Source organism: Schistocerca piceifrons, chromosome 5, assembly GCF_021461385.2.
Source record: "Schistocerca piceifrons isolate TAMUIC-IGC-003096 chromosome 5, iqSchPice1.1, whole genome shotgun sequence".
Classification (NCBI taxonomy): domain Eukaryota; kingdom Metazoa; phylum Arthropoda; class Insecta; order Orthoptera; family Acrididae; genus Schistocerca; species Schistocerca piceifrons.
Genome location: NC_060142.1, coordinates 535,285,242 through 535,299,081, shown reverse-complemented (window position 1 = coordinate 535,299,081; position 13,840 = coordinate 535,285,242). Strand labels below are relative to the sequence as shown.

General features: G+C 37.0%; 1 protein-coding gene across 1 annotated transcript in view; it reads right to left on the bottom strand.

The window, feature by feature from the left end:
• The window catches only part of LOC124798015 (V-type proton ATPase subunit C), a 71,169-nt gene that overhangs the window by 31,174 nt on the left and 26,155 nt on the right, over positions 1-13,840 (bottom strand). The window lies entirely within an intron of this gene.

Genomic DNA, 13,840 nt, shown 5'->3' with positions numbered 1-13,840 from the left:
TCCATTTCATATTGCTTCACAGTGTTATGCCCAGATGTTTAAATGACATGATTGTGTCAAGCAGGAACTGCTAATGCTGTATCCAAACATTACAGGTTTGTTTTTCCTTCTCATCAGCATTAACTTACATTTTTCTACATTAAGAGCCAGCTGCCATTCATCTAGACCTACATGGATACTCCACAAGCCACTGTATAGTGTGTGTCAGAGTGAACCCTGTACCACTACTTATCATTTCCTTTCCAGTTCCATTCGCAAAAGGAGCAAGAGAAAAATGACTGTCTATATGCCTTGGTCTGAACCCTAATTTCTCATATCTTATCTTCGTGATCCTTACGCCCAACATATGTTGGCGGCAGTAGAATCACTTGACAGTCAGCTTCAAATGCCACTTTTCTAAATTTTATAAATAGTGTTTCTTGAAAAGTAAATCGTCTTCCCAAAGCATCTACATAACACTATGTGTTGGCTGGTGAAAAATCTAGCAGCCTGCTTCTGAACTGCTTCAGTGTCTTCCTTCCAACCTGGTACGGATCCCAAACAATCAATCAATACTTAAGAATAGGTTGCACCAGCATCCTATATGTGGGTTACTTTACAGGTGAACCACGCTTTCCTAAAATTTTCCCAATAAAACAAAGTCGGCCATTCGCCTTCCCTACCACAGTTCTCACACATTCATTCCATCTCATATTGCTTTGTAATGTTACACCCAGATATTTCAAAAACTTGACTGTGTCAAACAGGACACTACTAATTCAGCATCTGAATGTTACAGGTTTGATCTTCCTACTCATCTGCATTAATTTACATCTTTCCACATTTAGGGCTAGCTGCCAATCACCATACCAACTGGAAATTTTGTCCATGTCATCTTGTGTCCTCCTCGACACCTTACTGTACACCACGGCACCATCAGCAAACAATTTCAGATTGCTGCTCACCCTGTGTGGCAAATCATTTACGTATATATAGAACAGGAACAGTCCTATCACACTTCCCTTGGGCACTCCTGACGATACTCTTGTCTCTAATGAACACTCACCATTGAGGACAACATACTGGGTTCTATTATTTAAGAAGTCTTTGAGCCACTCACATGTGTTTGAACTTATTTCATATGCTCGTACCTCTAGTAACAGCCTGCCCCATCTGCCTGTTCATGCATAGTTCACAGCATATCATGTGAGAAATGGGCAAACTGATTTTCGCATGAAAGATACTTTCTAAAACCATTGTGATTCATGGACATAAGCTTCTCAGTTTCAAGAAGGTTTATTATGTTTGAACTGAGAATATGTTAAAGGATTCTGCAGCAAACAGCAGTTAGGGATATTGGTATGTAATTTTTGTGGGTCTGTTCTTGTACACTTCTTAATTACCGGGGTCACTTACGCCTTTTTCCAGTCCCTTGGAACTTTGTGCTGGGTGAGAAATTCACAATACATGCAAGCTAGGTAAGGAACCAGTGCCATAGAGTACTCTTTGTAAAATTGAACTGAGATTCCATCTGGACCTGGTGATTTATTTACTTTCAAATCTTTAAATTGTTTCTCTATGCCAGAGGTGCTTCTTACTATGTTTTCCATACAGGAGTATGTCTGATGATCAAATGATGGTATGTTTGTATGAATCACAGTTATTCTCCCTAAAATTGGAAATGCCAGGTGGACTTGTGTTCTAAGAGCTTCCAGTAACATTGTAACTTCAATTCACAATGTTTTTTTCTTGTCTTAACAGCCAATGTCAAAAACAACTACAAAAGTGTATACAATTATTCATTTGTATCCAAAGATTACATGACCCCAAATTAATATGTACAAATCTAACAGAAATAACAATCACTCAATTACATTAAATGTCGGTATTAATATAGGAGCATTTGTATGTTTGGTGTTTATTAATCACAGTTGCACAATAGTTTCATAAGAAACTGTGCTTCGTCTTCTTTAAGGCCCCCCCCCCCCCCCTTCCAGTAAACTGATGTTAGTTCTGAAACAGTGTTCTGCACAATCTTCTTACTTTTATTGACACACTGTCAAAAAATTTAATACATTACTGATGAGACTTAAACCTAAGAAGCTTCACACGGTGGCTTTGTCATATAACAACTGAATAATACTACAGCACTGTTTTATTTAATTTATTAGTTTTGGTCATGTATCAGACAAGGTACTATATTCTAAGTTGTTTTACAATTTCTATTCCCTGGTATAATCGAACTTCCTGTAACTTAATTTTATTATTTTTTACTTTTTCACCACTGATTACCTATGCCTGTGAAGACAGTGTCAGTTTACTCTTTCAGTACAGTTACACTGGAAGGATTATACAATGAAACTTGTGCGTGCTGACTAAGTAACATACACTTCTGTGTGATGTGACAGTTTTAGTAATAAGAGCATGCTGAATGTATCATAAGACCTGATACAGGGCAGGTAAGTACACCTGAAAGACACCACTGAAAAAAGAACAGTCACATCAGTAAAAGAAAGAGCATATGTCTGTCAGCACAACCTAATCAAAGGAGTTCCCTGGAATGATAACTTTGATCACCTTTTCATTTGTTAATTTGAGCATTAACAAAACCATAGGGTGTCATGCTGCATCCATGCTAACACTGAATGATGAGTGGAAATCAACAGCAAACAGTGATTAAAGCCACTATTACCAATATCCAGTGAAACTAATGAGGGGCAATGTTTCTCTATACACAGATTCAGCACACAGATTTTCTGTACAGCCTTAAACTACGATCACATCTGTCACTCTGGAACAGTAAAAAGTGTAAAAAGTTGAGAAATCACTTAGATGTTTATTCATGAAAAGGGGGCACTGTTCCTAACAACACATTCATTAGTACAGCACCTACATCCTGCACAATTACAATGCCATTTGTTCATGAAGCTCAAGGAAATGAATTGCAATTTGTGATACTTATGCAAAAATAAACTTGTGCAGAAATAAATTTTAACTGAAAAGCATGAATATTCCTTTTCATAAAATATATTCCTAAAAAATCAATTTGTCTTCAGTGCATCATACATGACGAACATATTTAATAATTTTTTATGTATTATAATATACACAGAATGTACTTTCTTTATAGAAAACTTTTATGTTGCACCACAGATGTACAACAAATAATACCCAACATCACATCTTTCACTTACAGTTCATCCATCCATGTTCCTCCTTACTTTTCATTTGCTGAAACAAGTTCACACATTTCGCCTTGTACATTGTTCCTCAATACTGAACACTACCTACGTGTATTTGGGCCTAACAAGGAACATTTGAGAAATAAATAATTAGCTTCTGTATGTGTGTGTGTCAGCAGCTCAGTGGTAAAGCGCCAACGTATAGCTGCAAAATTCTTAGATTCGACCCCTGTTAGTCCTAGGAATTTTATCTGTCATTTTTCATGTGTTTCAGTTCTGGCAATGTTCGTTAATGTGAAAAGCACCGAGTTGCAAGATAGTTTGGAATCAATCTGTAGTTCCCTTTATACCATCTGGGTCAGCCAGTTCAGAAGCAGCCAAGGACACACCAATGGCTGTAGGACCATGACTAACTTACAACACTGTGGTGTTCAAACCAACTTTTGGGTTGATAACAGTTCCAACATTTTTTTGTGAGGATCTTAACTGTGATTGCTGCATTTACCTGTCTTACAATGTAAAAAAGGATAACCATGCTAGGAAATAGGTTCACTGTTGCATTTTTACATAAGATTAGAAAATTCCTTTAGTTATGGAAATATATTCTCTTGTTTTCTATGTACTGCATTTGCTCATTCATTTATATTATAATACAAAATACACATAACATAACAGAGGTATGTGAAAAAAGTTGACAGCCATGGGAACCAGGATGGCTCCTCCTTATACCAACCATTTATTGGGTCATTTCAAGGGGGCCTCCCAGGAATCCTAGAAGTTTCAGACTCTTGTGTAGTTTCAATACAGTAACAGTATTACATTTAATTATCCAAGATTTGTAGTGATAACTACAATTTTGTAACTGAGAAGACATCCTGCTACACAATAACAAATTCTTTCTCTGAAAACTACTTAAAACATATAATTAGACAACAAACTCATGACTGAAATATATTAGATTTAATGGCAACAAATCGATCTGCTGTCTTTGGGTGTGTCCTGGGATCAGTTATTGTAATGCAGTTGTAGCAACAATGATTACCAATTATTTTCTGTTTACTTCAGTCCACAGTATTGCAGTATTTTAGAAATGACCATTTTCTGTCTGGACTGTTACTACACTTATTTGCCCACAATCACAATTTCAGCCTATCATGTCATTATGATGTGTCAACTGAAACAACAAACTGCTTAAGGATGAGTTAAATCTCAAGACAACATTCTGGTCTCAAAAATTATAAAAACAACGTTGTTGTTTTTAAAAATTATACCTCTTCTTACCTCACCATAACATGGGTTGATGCACAATCATTCCTTTTAATTGTGTATATCTTGTTTACATGTTTCATACACATATTAAGACAGGAGCCTTTGTCATTTATATACACTACAGGTATTACCTTAGGTAGCAGCACCAGCACATTTATACAACATTAGTTGTCAAATGTCACAGCTGGTGGATGCACAGTGAAAAATGAAGAGTGCAGATGACAGGAACTTGATGAGAATTATTACAGTAAGTAATGGTTGTATAATATTGCAAGTGAATTCAAGCTTAAAGATCATCAGCATCATATGCTGTAGAACATTACAAGATAACAAGGTATTTCGAACAGAACAACCTCTTCCGTCTCAGAAAATATGAATTCCAAAAACACTGGTCACGCTAAACCCAATTTACAACCTTTTCACATGTATCCTGAATGTCATGAATCCAGGCATAAAGATGGATGCAGTATTTCTTGACTTTCAAAAAGCACTTGACTCAGTACCAGACCAAAGTTTATTAACAAAAGTATGATTGTATGGGGATATCAAACAAAGTTTGTGATTCTATTGAGGAAGTTTAGGTAGAGAGGATGCACTATGTTATTTGGGATGGGGAGTCATTGACGGATGTAGAAGTAACTTGAGCTACGCCCCAGGGAAATGAGTATTTTTCAAAATTTGATAAATGCAAAAAAGGAAATTTTCAGGAAACACATTTTTTAAATATCATACTGAAATGCTAATTATATAAATGACATATTTTAATGTTTACACAGCTTTTGTAGGCACCATTTCAATTGTCTGTTTGAATTTTCTAAAATTTTCATTGCTTATTTCTGAATAGTAAGACAAAGTTTACAAGTTTTTCCACAGATCGATAAATGCCACGATGGAAGTTAAAAGTTTTTTGATGTACATTTTCAAGTTAATTTTTCTCCATTTTTTATCTTTAACATTAATTGCAGAGGAAGCTACTTTATTGTTCATTTTGCAAAGAAATACAATAATGTACAACTTCCACTTTAGTATCACACTTTTCCTTAAATGTATGATGAAAAGAAGTGCAACTTGTGACTGCTTTCAAAAACTTTTGTTTTAACAGTCACTCCCCTAGCAGGCAATCCCTGCTCTTGCTACACTCTGCACTGTGACTGTAGAGTGTGGAACCCATAACAAACTGCAATAGCAGAGAATACTGTATGTATACAAAGAAGGGCAGCACAAAGGGTTACAAGTTTGTTTGAATCAAGGGAGAGCACAAAAATGCTGGAAGGAAACTGAAAAGGCAGATACTATCTCACAAGGGCCTATTTTAAAAGTTTAAAAAATCAATATTAAGTGAGGAGTCTTGAAATATGCTGCAGCCTCCTACATACCACTCCCATACGTACTGTGAAGACAGGATTGGATCGTCTGTAGTGGGCACTGAAGCATTTACACTGTCATTCCTTCCATACCAGAATGGAACAGGAAGAAACCCTAACATGTGATACAAGGGAAAGTGCCCTCTGCCAGCACTTTATATTGACTTGCAGGGTATGGATGTAGATGCAAATTTTTCACCAGGCCTCCATAGTGAGATTAACTGTTGGAATTCTGTGGTCTCTTGCCTCCTTTTCACAGTTAAATTTCACATCGCTCTCTTCTAAATCTGATGCCATTTTCCTGGATGTTGAATTCAACGTCACTGAAGGCCAGTTCTACACTTCTGAATCTGTGTGTCAAGCCAACAAATGAAACTCAGTACTTACACTTTCACAGTTGTCATCTCAATCATAGTAAACATTTCTGCTTGAATGCTGTGTCCTCCTATGATTGTTAGTTTGTAGCCTATCCGTCTTCACTGCCCTTAACTATGCCAATAGCTTACTTCAAAGTTACTTGGCACTGCCGATTCCCCTGTTGTACACCTCTCATTACCCAGTATTAACCTGTTCAAAAATGTATTAACCAGCTTCTTTGGTTATGGCTGTAATTTTCAGAAATCATAATCTGAAATAATGTCCATCCCACACACGAACAAAAAATCTCCATAACATCCTGGTAAAATGCCAGTTTGTGTGACTACTCCCAGTGAAAGACTAGCCAATGCATTCTCCTATCACTACCAACATCCTACACCAGCCCCATTACCAGAGAGACCATAAACACCACTTGAGAAACTACTCCAGTCTTGTACCAATTATGTGCAATCCCTGCCATGTCTCTTGTGCTGTTACGATAACCACCAAGTTTCCAAGAAGGATATGTTGAAAAAGAGTGTACTACTTTACTGGCTTCACGCAGTATCCCATTACAGAGCATGCTCTGCACAACAATTGTGGAGACTATGTTCAAACTAACTATATCAGAACAAAGGTCATGTTCCTCCCATTATTACTATTACAATTCAGGAACTGCTGGATTTCTAAAAGGAAATGCTTCAAAACCTTATAGCAAATTTTTTTCTAGACAAAAGTGAAAAACAGCTATGTATGCGCAGGAGTCTGGCTTCAAAGTGTATTGTCTCTTGTAATTATTCTGACACTGTGTGCAAGTGTCAGCTTTGCTATAATGCTTTGTTTAGAATATTTTATCATTGTATTAACTGCTGTGTTACAAATGGTCATATATGCTGTGCCTACCACAACCTCGTCTTTCAGCACATGTAGATCTGTGCCATTGACAACAAAATCACAGTCGCATTCAATCTCCTTATTTTCATTGGAAAGCTGTTTGAAGAGCAAAAATGTCAAAAAACATGCATTGTTTTGAACAAACAATAAAATATTTATACAAGTGAAGTACACCAATCCTCCTCAACAATCTTACCATACAGTTTTAAATGTTCATTACTGTATCTGTAATAAGTACTTTATAATTACCTAACAATGCTACATTGTCCTCTTCTTATAGGAAAGTCAATATATATGGGTCAAACACGGTTCAGAGGATTGTCATCAAAGACAAACTATTAAACTTATATAATTAGTTATACGAATATTGTCTTTGATTGTAGAGAGCAGTGTTCTGAGACAGCAAACACAATTTCCATGCACTTGAGCAGTATTCATGTGATGCTTCAAGAAGCTCACCATTTCTTATGCTGTAGTATTAACAACTGATGTGTTTCATGCTTAAAACACAACAAGTGCCACACATAAAAAACCAATTTATTCATAAAGATTAATTACATGTGATCCACAGTATATATGGATATGGTTACATAAGAAATCTACTCATCAAGCTGCAGCAGAAGGAAACACACAAGCTTTCAGAGCCAGTGGCTTCTCTTCCTGGCAGAACGGTTGGCAGGAAAGGAATTGGGATGAAGGAAAACAACTGGTGTTATTTAGGAAATGGGGACAGTTCTGTAAAAGTTGCACACAACCCCAGGACAAGGGAGGCTTATTGGATGAGATGAGGAGGAAAGACTGGTATCTACATTAGACAAGATTTGAAAGTCAGAGAACTTAAAAGTGGAAGTTACAGTATAAATAAGACAGAGATTACTGGAGAAACATCATGAAAGAGTTCTAAGAGTGGTAAGCTAATTGGATTATACGTAGTAGCAGGTGGCAGGATGGAGAAAAATAGACAGGACGGAAAATAAATCATAAAAAAAGAAATAAATATAGTAAAAAATGAAAGATAAAAGGAAGTAAAGAAAAGGAATAGTTACTTAAAAGAAATTCTGAGGTCATATAAATTAACGTAAACTTAGAACAGCTGGATAGTGAGAACTCAGCACGTTGTGAAGCAATTTGCATCTGCCAAGTCCTGTGGAACTGATGTCAAGAATGAGAATTTAGATGGCAAGTGTGGTAAAATAGGCACCAAGGTTACAACTGTCACTTTGTGTGCTCTGAAACAAGTTATTTTCTGTTGACGTCCCCTGTTTATCACCTTTCATCCTTACTGATAACTTGATGGTAGTCATACCAGTGCAGAAAGCCAAACAGTGTTTACTTAACAGTTGGTATATGACATATGTAGTTTGACAGGTGGCTCCCCCTTTGGTAGTATATATTTTACCGACCACGGGGCTGGTGCATGAAGTGGTAGGACGATGCATTGGGCAAATCCTACAGTGGCAACGATCACAGAGATAGAAGCCATTGAATACGGAAATGGTAGCAGAAGGAGCATAAGGTCTGACCAGAACATTGTGGGGAGGGACAGAAGGTTAAAAGCTATTCCATCAAAATATCATACAAAATGGACCTCATTTCCAGGCATATTTTAGGAAGTCATAGCCCTCTCGTAGTAGCTGATTAATATATTCAATACCAGGACAGTACAGAGTAACAAGAGGTTTACTCATAAGCTGTGTTTCAGAAACATCATCAGTACCATGATTGATGACCTGGGAAATCTGCTTTTGATCTAGGATGGTGAGATAACTGCACACACAGTGAAGACCGAGGTAAGACTAGTGCTGTATTGCTGTAAGGAGATTGGTTGTGAACAAGTATGTTTACATCAAATGCCATCCCTGTGTGGGAAAGATTTACAAAGAAAGGATGGTAACTGTCAAAATGAAAGTATTGTTATTTGTTTACTGGTTTAATGTGAACAGAAGTGTGTAGCTGACTTTTGGTGAGCCTGAGATCAACACCAAGGAAAGTGGCTTGAGATTTGGAATAGGACTATGTGAAATATAATTGGGAGAATGTATTACACAATTACAAAAACTTCAAGAGGTGGGCCTCATCCTGAGTCTCTATGGGAAAAATGTCATCCATGTATCTAAACTAAACAAAGGGATGAAGCCAAAGGATGTCATGAAAGCCCACTCCAAGTGACCCACAAAAAGGTTGGGCATGGGAAGGAGCCATCCTGATTCCCATAGTGATACCCCTGATCTGTTTGCATACCTGCCTCTTCAAAGATAAAGAAGTTATTGGTAAGTATTAAGTTGATTAAGGTGAGCAGGAAGGGCATCATAGGTTTGGAATCAGCTGGCTGCTGGTTGAGGTAATGTTTAGCAACAGACAGTCCACAAAGATTGTATTGTGAAGTATACTTCCAGTTGACATTAAGTGTAAAGGAAAGTAAGTCTTTAACCAAAGCTGTATGATTAAAAGCAGGGTGGGACTGACCTTAGATGAGACGAAGAGAGCACTTCACAGTTATGGCTGGTCCCTGTGATCATGAGTTGCCAGTGCTCTAGGAGACAGTGCTGTAGGCTGAGGGATGTTAAGAAGAATGACCAGATTTGTTTTGTAGGAGAGGAGTGGCAGTCGATGGTATGCCTGTTTAGGGAGAAAGAGTGGGACAGGGATTGCGACACCACTGGGATGGCTTAGGAGAAGGTAGGATAGCTTTTTGAGATGAAGTCTCACCTGTGGTTGCACTGATGGATGATACCATCTAAGGAAACATGAAGAGCAGATAACTGCAGGATTTTATAAGAGAAGCCTGGTGGACTGAAAATTGGCAGACAAGTTGTATATGTTGCAGATTAGCTGGGATGCTGTATTTGAAACTGTAAGAGGGGATGGTGAAAAGTGAGATTACATCAAGAAACAGGGACCTCCCAAATTAGCTCTTTGAGCATAACTCCCAGGGACAACAAGGTTTGCGTAGTGCAAAAACATGTTTTTGAAAGGACTGAATGTCATGTGTGATGGGATTCACTGTGGCACTAGATGAAGGTTTGGATTGGAAATGGTGGGAATGATGAATAACAGGAAGAGATAACAATCAAGTTATCGGTAAGGAGTAGTGGCGAAAGACAGAGGGTGTATACTGCCAACACACAATATCCTGTTGCAAAGCACACACTACAAAATGACAGTTTTGACCTCAATGCCTGTTTCACCTCACAATGCCATATGGATTCTCCCTTCTGACAACAGTTTCCCAGAACTACGCAGATGAGAACCACTTTACAACTTGTGCCTAGTTGTTGCCATCTAACTGGCCTAAATTTATGTTTATTTCTGCGATCTCCACATTTCCTCCCAGTAGCTAGTCCTTTTCTTCACTCCTTTTTATCTTTTATTATATTTATTTCATTTTTTTATTTTCTAACCTATTTCTCCCCATCCCCTCTGACTTGCCTACCATGTATAATGCACTTAGTTTTCTGCTCTTAAGACACTCTCACAGTCTTTCTTCAGTACTCTGTCTTGCTCAAGTCTTGTCCAGCGAAAGAACCAACAATGAGTTTTTACTTCTCATCCCATCCAATAAGTCTCCTTAGCCAGGTTTCTGGGCAACTTCTACAAAATTCATCCTATTCTCTAGATCTCACCAGTTCTTTTCCTTCACACCTCTCCCTTCCCTTCAACCGTTCTGCCAGGAGGAGCCACTGGCTCTGAAAGTACTTATGTTTCCTCATCTTTAATGGGCTTTCTCCCACAGCCACTTGGTGAGTAGATTTTTTTATCTATACATATTATATTTGCAATACCTCTAGAGAATTTTACTCAGTGTTTTAACAGGAGAGTCTCATCATCTCAAACTGTCCTCAAATTATGTTGAGGAAACTAATGCTAAAATTAACAAAACTTCAGGTATCCTAGTATGAATCAAACCTTCAGCGACACAATCATGATATTATATACCCAGACACACCAGTTAACAATCAATTACTCATACAACTAAAAAGAAAAGGATTTTTGTGCTAGCTGAACAAGAGAGCAATAATCAAGCATATCCCTGGATCTAAACTAAACAGCAGCTATTCAGCATGAAATGCACGTCACACACATTTCAAAATTAGGTCTTTCAACTATTCAAGATGTTTTGAGTGATGTTACTGAAACTTCATGGTATTCCAATAAAACATGTATTCATTTGCTACAATCAATGTTTGTGAGCCTCAGGAAAGTACAAACTTTCCTCAGAGAATAATTATTGGATGTATACGTGGATTTATGTGTCCAGCAATCACAATACTTCAGTAAGCAACCACACTGCCATAATCATCCACCCCAAAATACAGTGCCTGTTGGAAACCAAGTTATTCTATCATTATCATCACCACCACCACCACCACCACCACCACCACCACCACCACCAATGCCATGAGAAACTCCTGAGCCACAGTAACTGTCTTTGGAAAATAAGGTGTAGGCAGTGGCCAAGCAATTATTTTTGGCACCGGGAAGTACAGAGCATCCTAAATTTCTGAAAGATGATTAACAGACCCTCGGCTAGAATGCTGAATACAAGGGTGCAAAGTAATGAACCTTTTCTTTCTGTTGTTGTGCCATTCTCCATAATTTATGGGATTTTAGCATAACTAATCACAAATCCTATGGCTTGCTGTGACTGTATCCAGTATTAATTTAATTATCAGTTGTGAGGATCAAGAGAATCTACCTGCCCCAGACAAAGGAAGTAGCAATGAGAATTTTTGTAATGTTTTCATGTACTACACATCTGGAATCACGATAGCTACAACCGTAGAAGTGAAAATAACAACATTGGTGAATGAGTTTCTAGTTCAAAACTGTGAACTACAATCGAAGCAAAAAGAACAAGAAAATTTGCAAGCCACTATCACTTTCTGATAAAAACAAATGTGATGTTATACAGTCAAGCGACTGTGAATAGGACTGTCCAAATGATTGTGAACTTACAAAAATCAGTGGTTCAAATGGCTCTGAGCACTATGGACAAAAATCAGTGAAGAGAAAATGAACGGTCATTTTGAAAATAATCATAACAGCAAAGATGTATCATCAACAAAAACAGATAGCCAAGGAAGAAATCTATCTAGCATGTTCTGAGAGATAAATCGAGACATAGCAGCAATTAGCGTGTTGAAACATAGAGAGGGAACTAAACATATTGCAGACACTGACTTTCAAACAAAAATAACACAACAAACAGACTATCATTCATATAACTGGCTTGAATCATATAGCAAAAAATGAAGCTGTGGTTTGCGCAAGGAAAAAGGTTTGTGTGAGACCGTATCAATGATGTAATCAAAGGCAGATTTGAAAAGAATCAAACTATTTATCAGAAACAAAAATGAACAAGAAAGAAGACAGAAACTGTAACATTAATGGTGATCCTAATTTAAACTAAAGGTATGAGAAGCTGTAAATATAACACACCTACCCAGCTGTGAATAGACACAGCCTAAAAATTTGTCACTGTAATGTACAGTTCCCTGTATAATAAGACTGGCAAAATTAACACACTATTAAAAGATGAATTAAAGGATATCTCAGTATTTGCATTTTGAGGGCTGGCTTAATCCTGAAATTATTTAATATACTAAAATACCTAAATTCATTTAACCTTCTTATTATAACAGCAAGCAAGGTGAAGCAGCAATTTACATAAAGGAAAACATGTTTTACTACCCTACCCGACTTAACTGGAAAAAAATGCAGAAAAGAACTGTGAAATTGTAGCTCCACAAATTATTAATAGAAAGATGGATTTACAACAAATTACAGAGTCATTGTAAAGCAAAGTAAATAAAATGGAATGTGATTTGATAATCTGTGTCGACTTCAACACTGATTTTTCTCCCAAATAGTAGAAACAGAGGGAAGCACCCTTTTGAATGTTGCTGCTTCCTACAATTTAAAGGTTGAAGTAAGTAGTGCTACCAGGGTGACAGACACTTATGAAACAGCTTTAGACCAGTTTATAATCCACAAGAATTTACACAGTACTTCACTAAAAATTTTCAGTGGAGCCTTTTGTGACCATCTTGTTCAAATACTAGGCATGAAAATAAAATCCAGTATTGTTAACAACATGTCTTTACGAACTACAAGTACAAGCTATCGTCAGGGTAACATAAACTACTTCCACAGCTTATTAAACAAAGAAAAATGGTCATAGGTTTATAAAATTAGTGACCTAAATGAATAATGCAACACCTTCACTGATATAGTAATCCATTTCTTCCAAATTGCAGTTCCATGGAAACTACACCTCTAAGGGCCAATTGTTCTAGAACAAATAGTTGGATCACAAGGGGAATAAGGCTTTCACGCCAGAAGAAGAGACTGCTTCCAGAAATGAATAATCTGAATAATTCCTCGCTTGAATTACTCATGTACTAAAAAAGTATTCCAAAATACTAAAAAAAGTACTAAGAGCAACAAAAATACAGAATGATGATTAAAACATTTGTAATTCAGCGAATAAAGTGAAGACTGAGCTTGATTGGTCATTAAAATGGGAATGGTGAAAACAGAGCACCACGTAAAAAAATAAAATGAAAAAGTAACAAACCCCTTAAAAGAAGCCAAAATATTTAACAACTTTTTCACAGGTGGAATTGACAATATGAAAATATCAAACGTAAATAAGAATATCCAATTCAATGAACACAAAACAAGCTCACAAAGTAGGTCAATGTACACCGGCACTGTGTTATAAGATGAAGTAGCAAAATCAACAAAAGGACTAAAAAACTCCAGCTCTGCAAGCATTGTGACACCCTACAACAA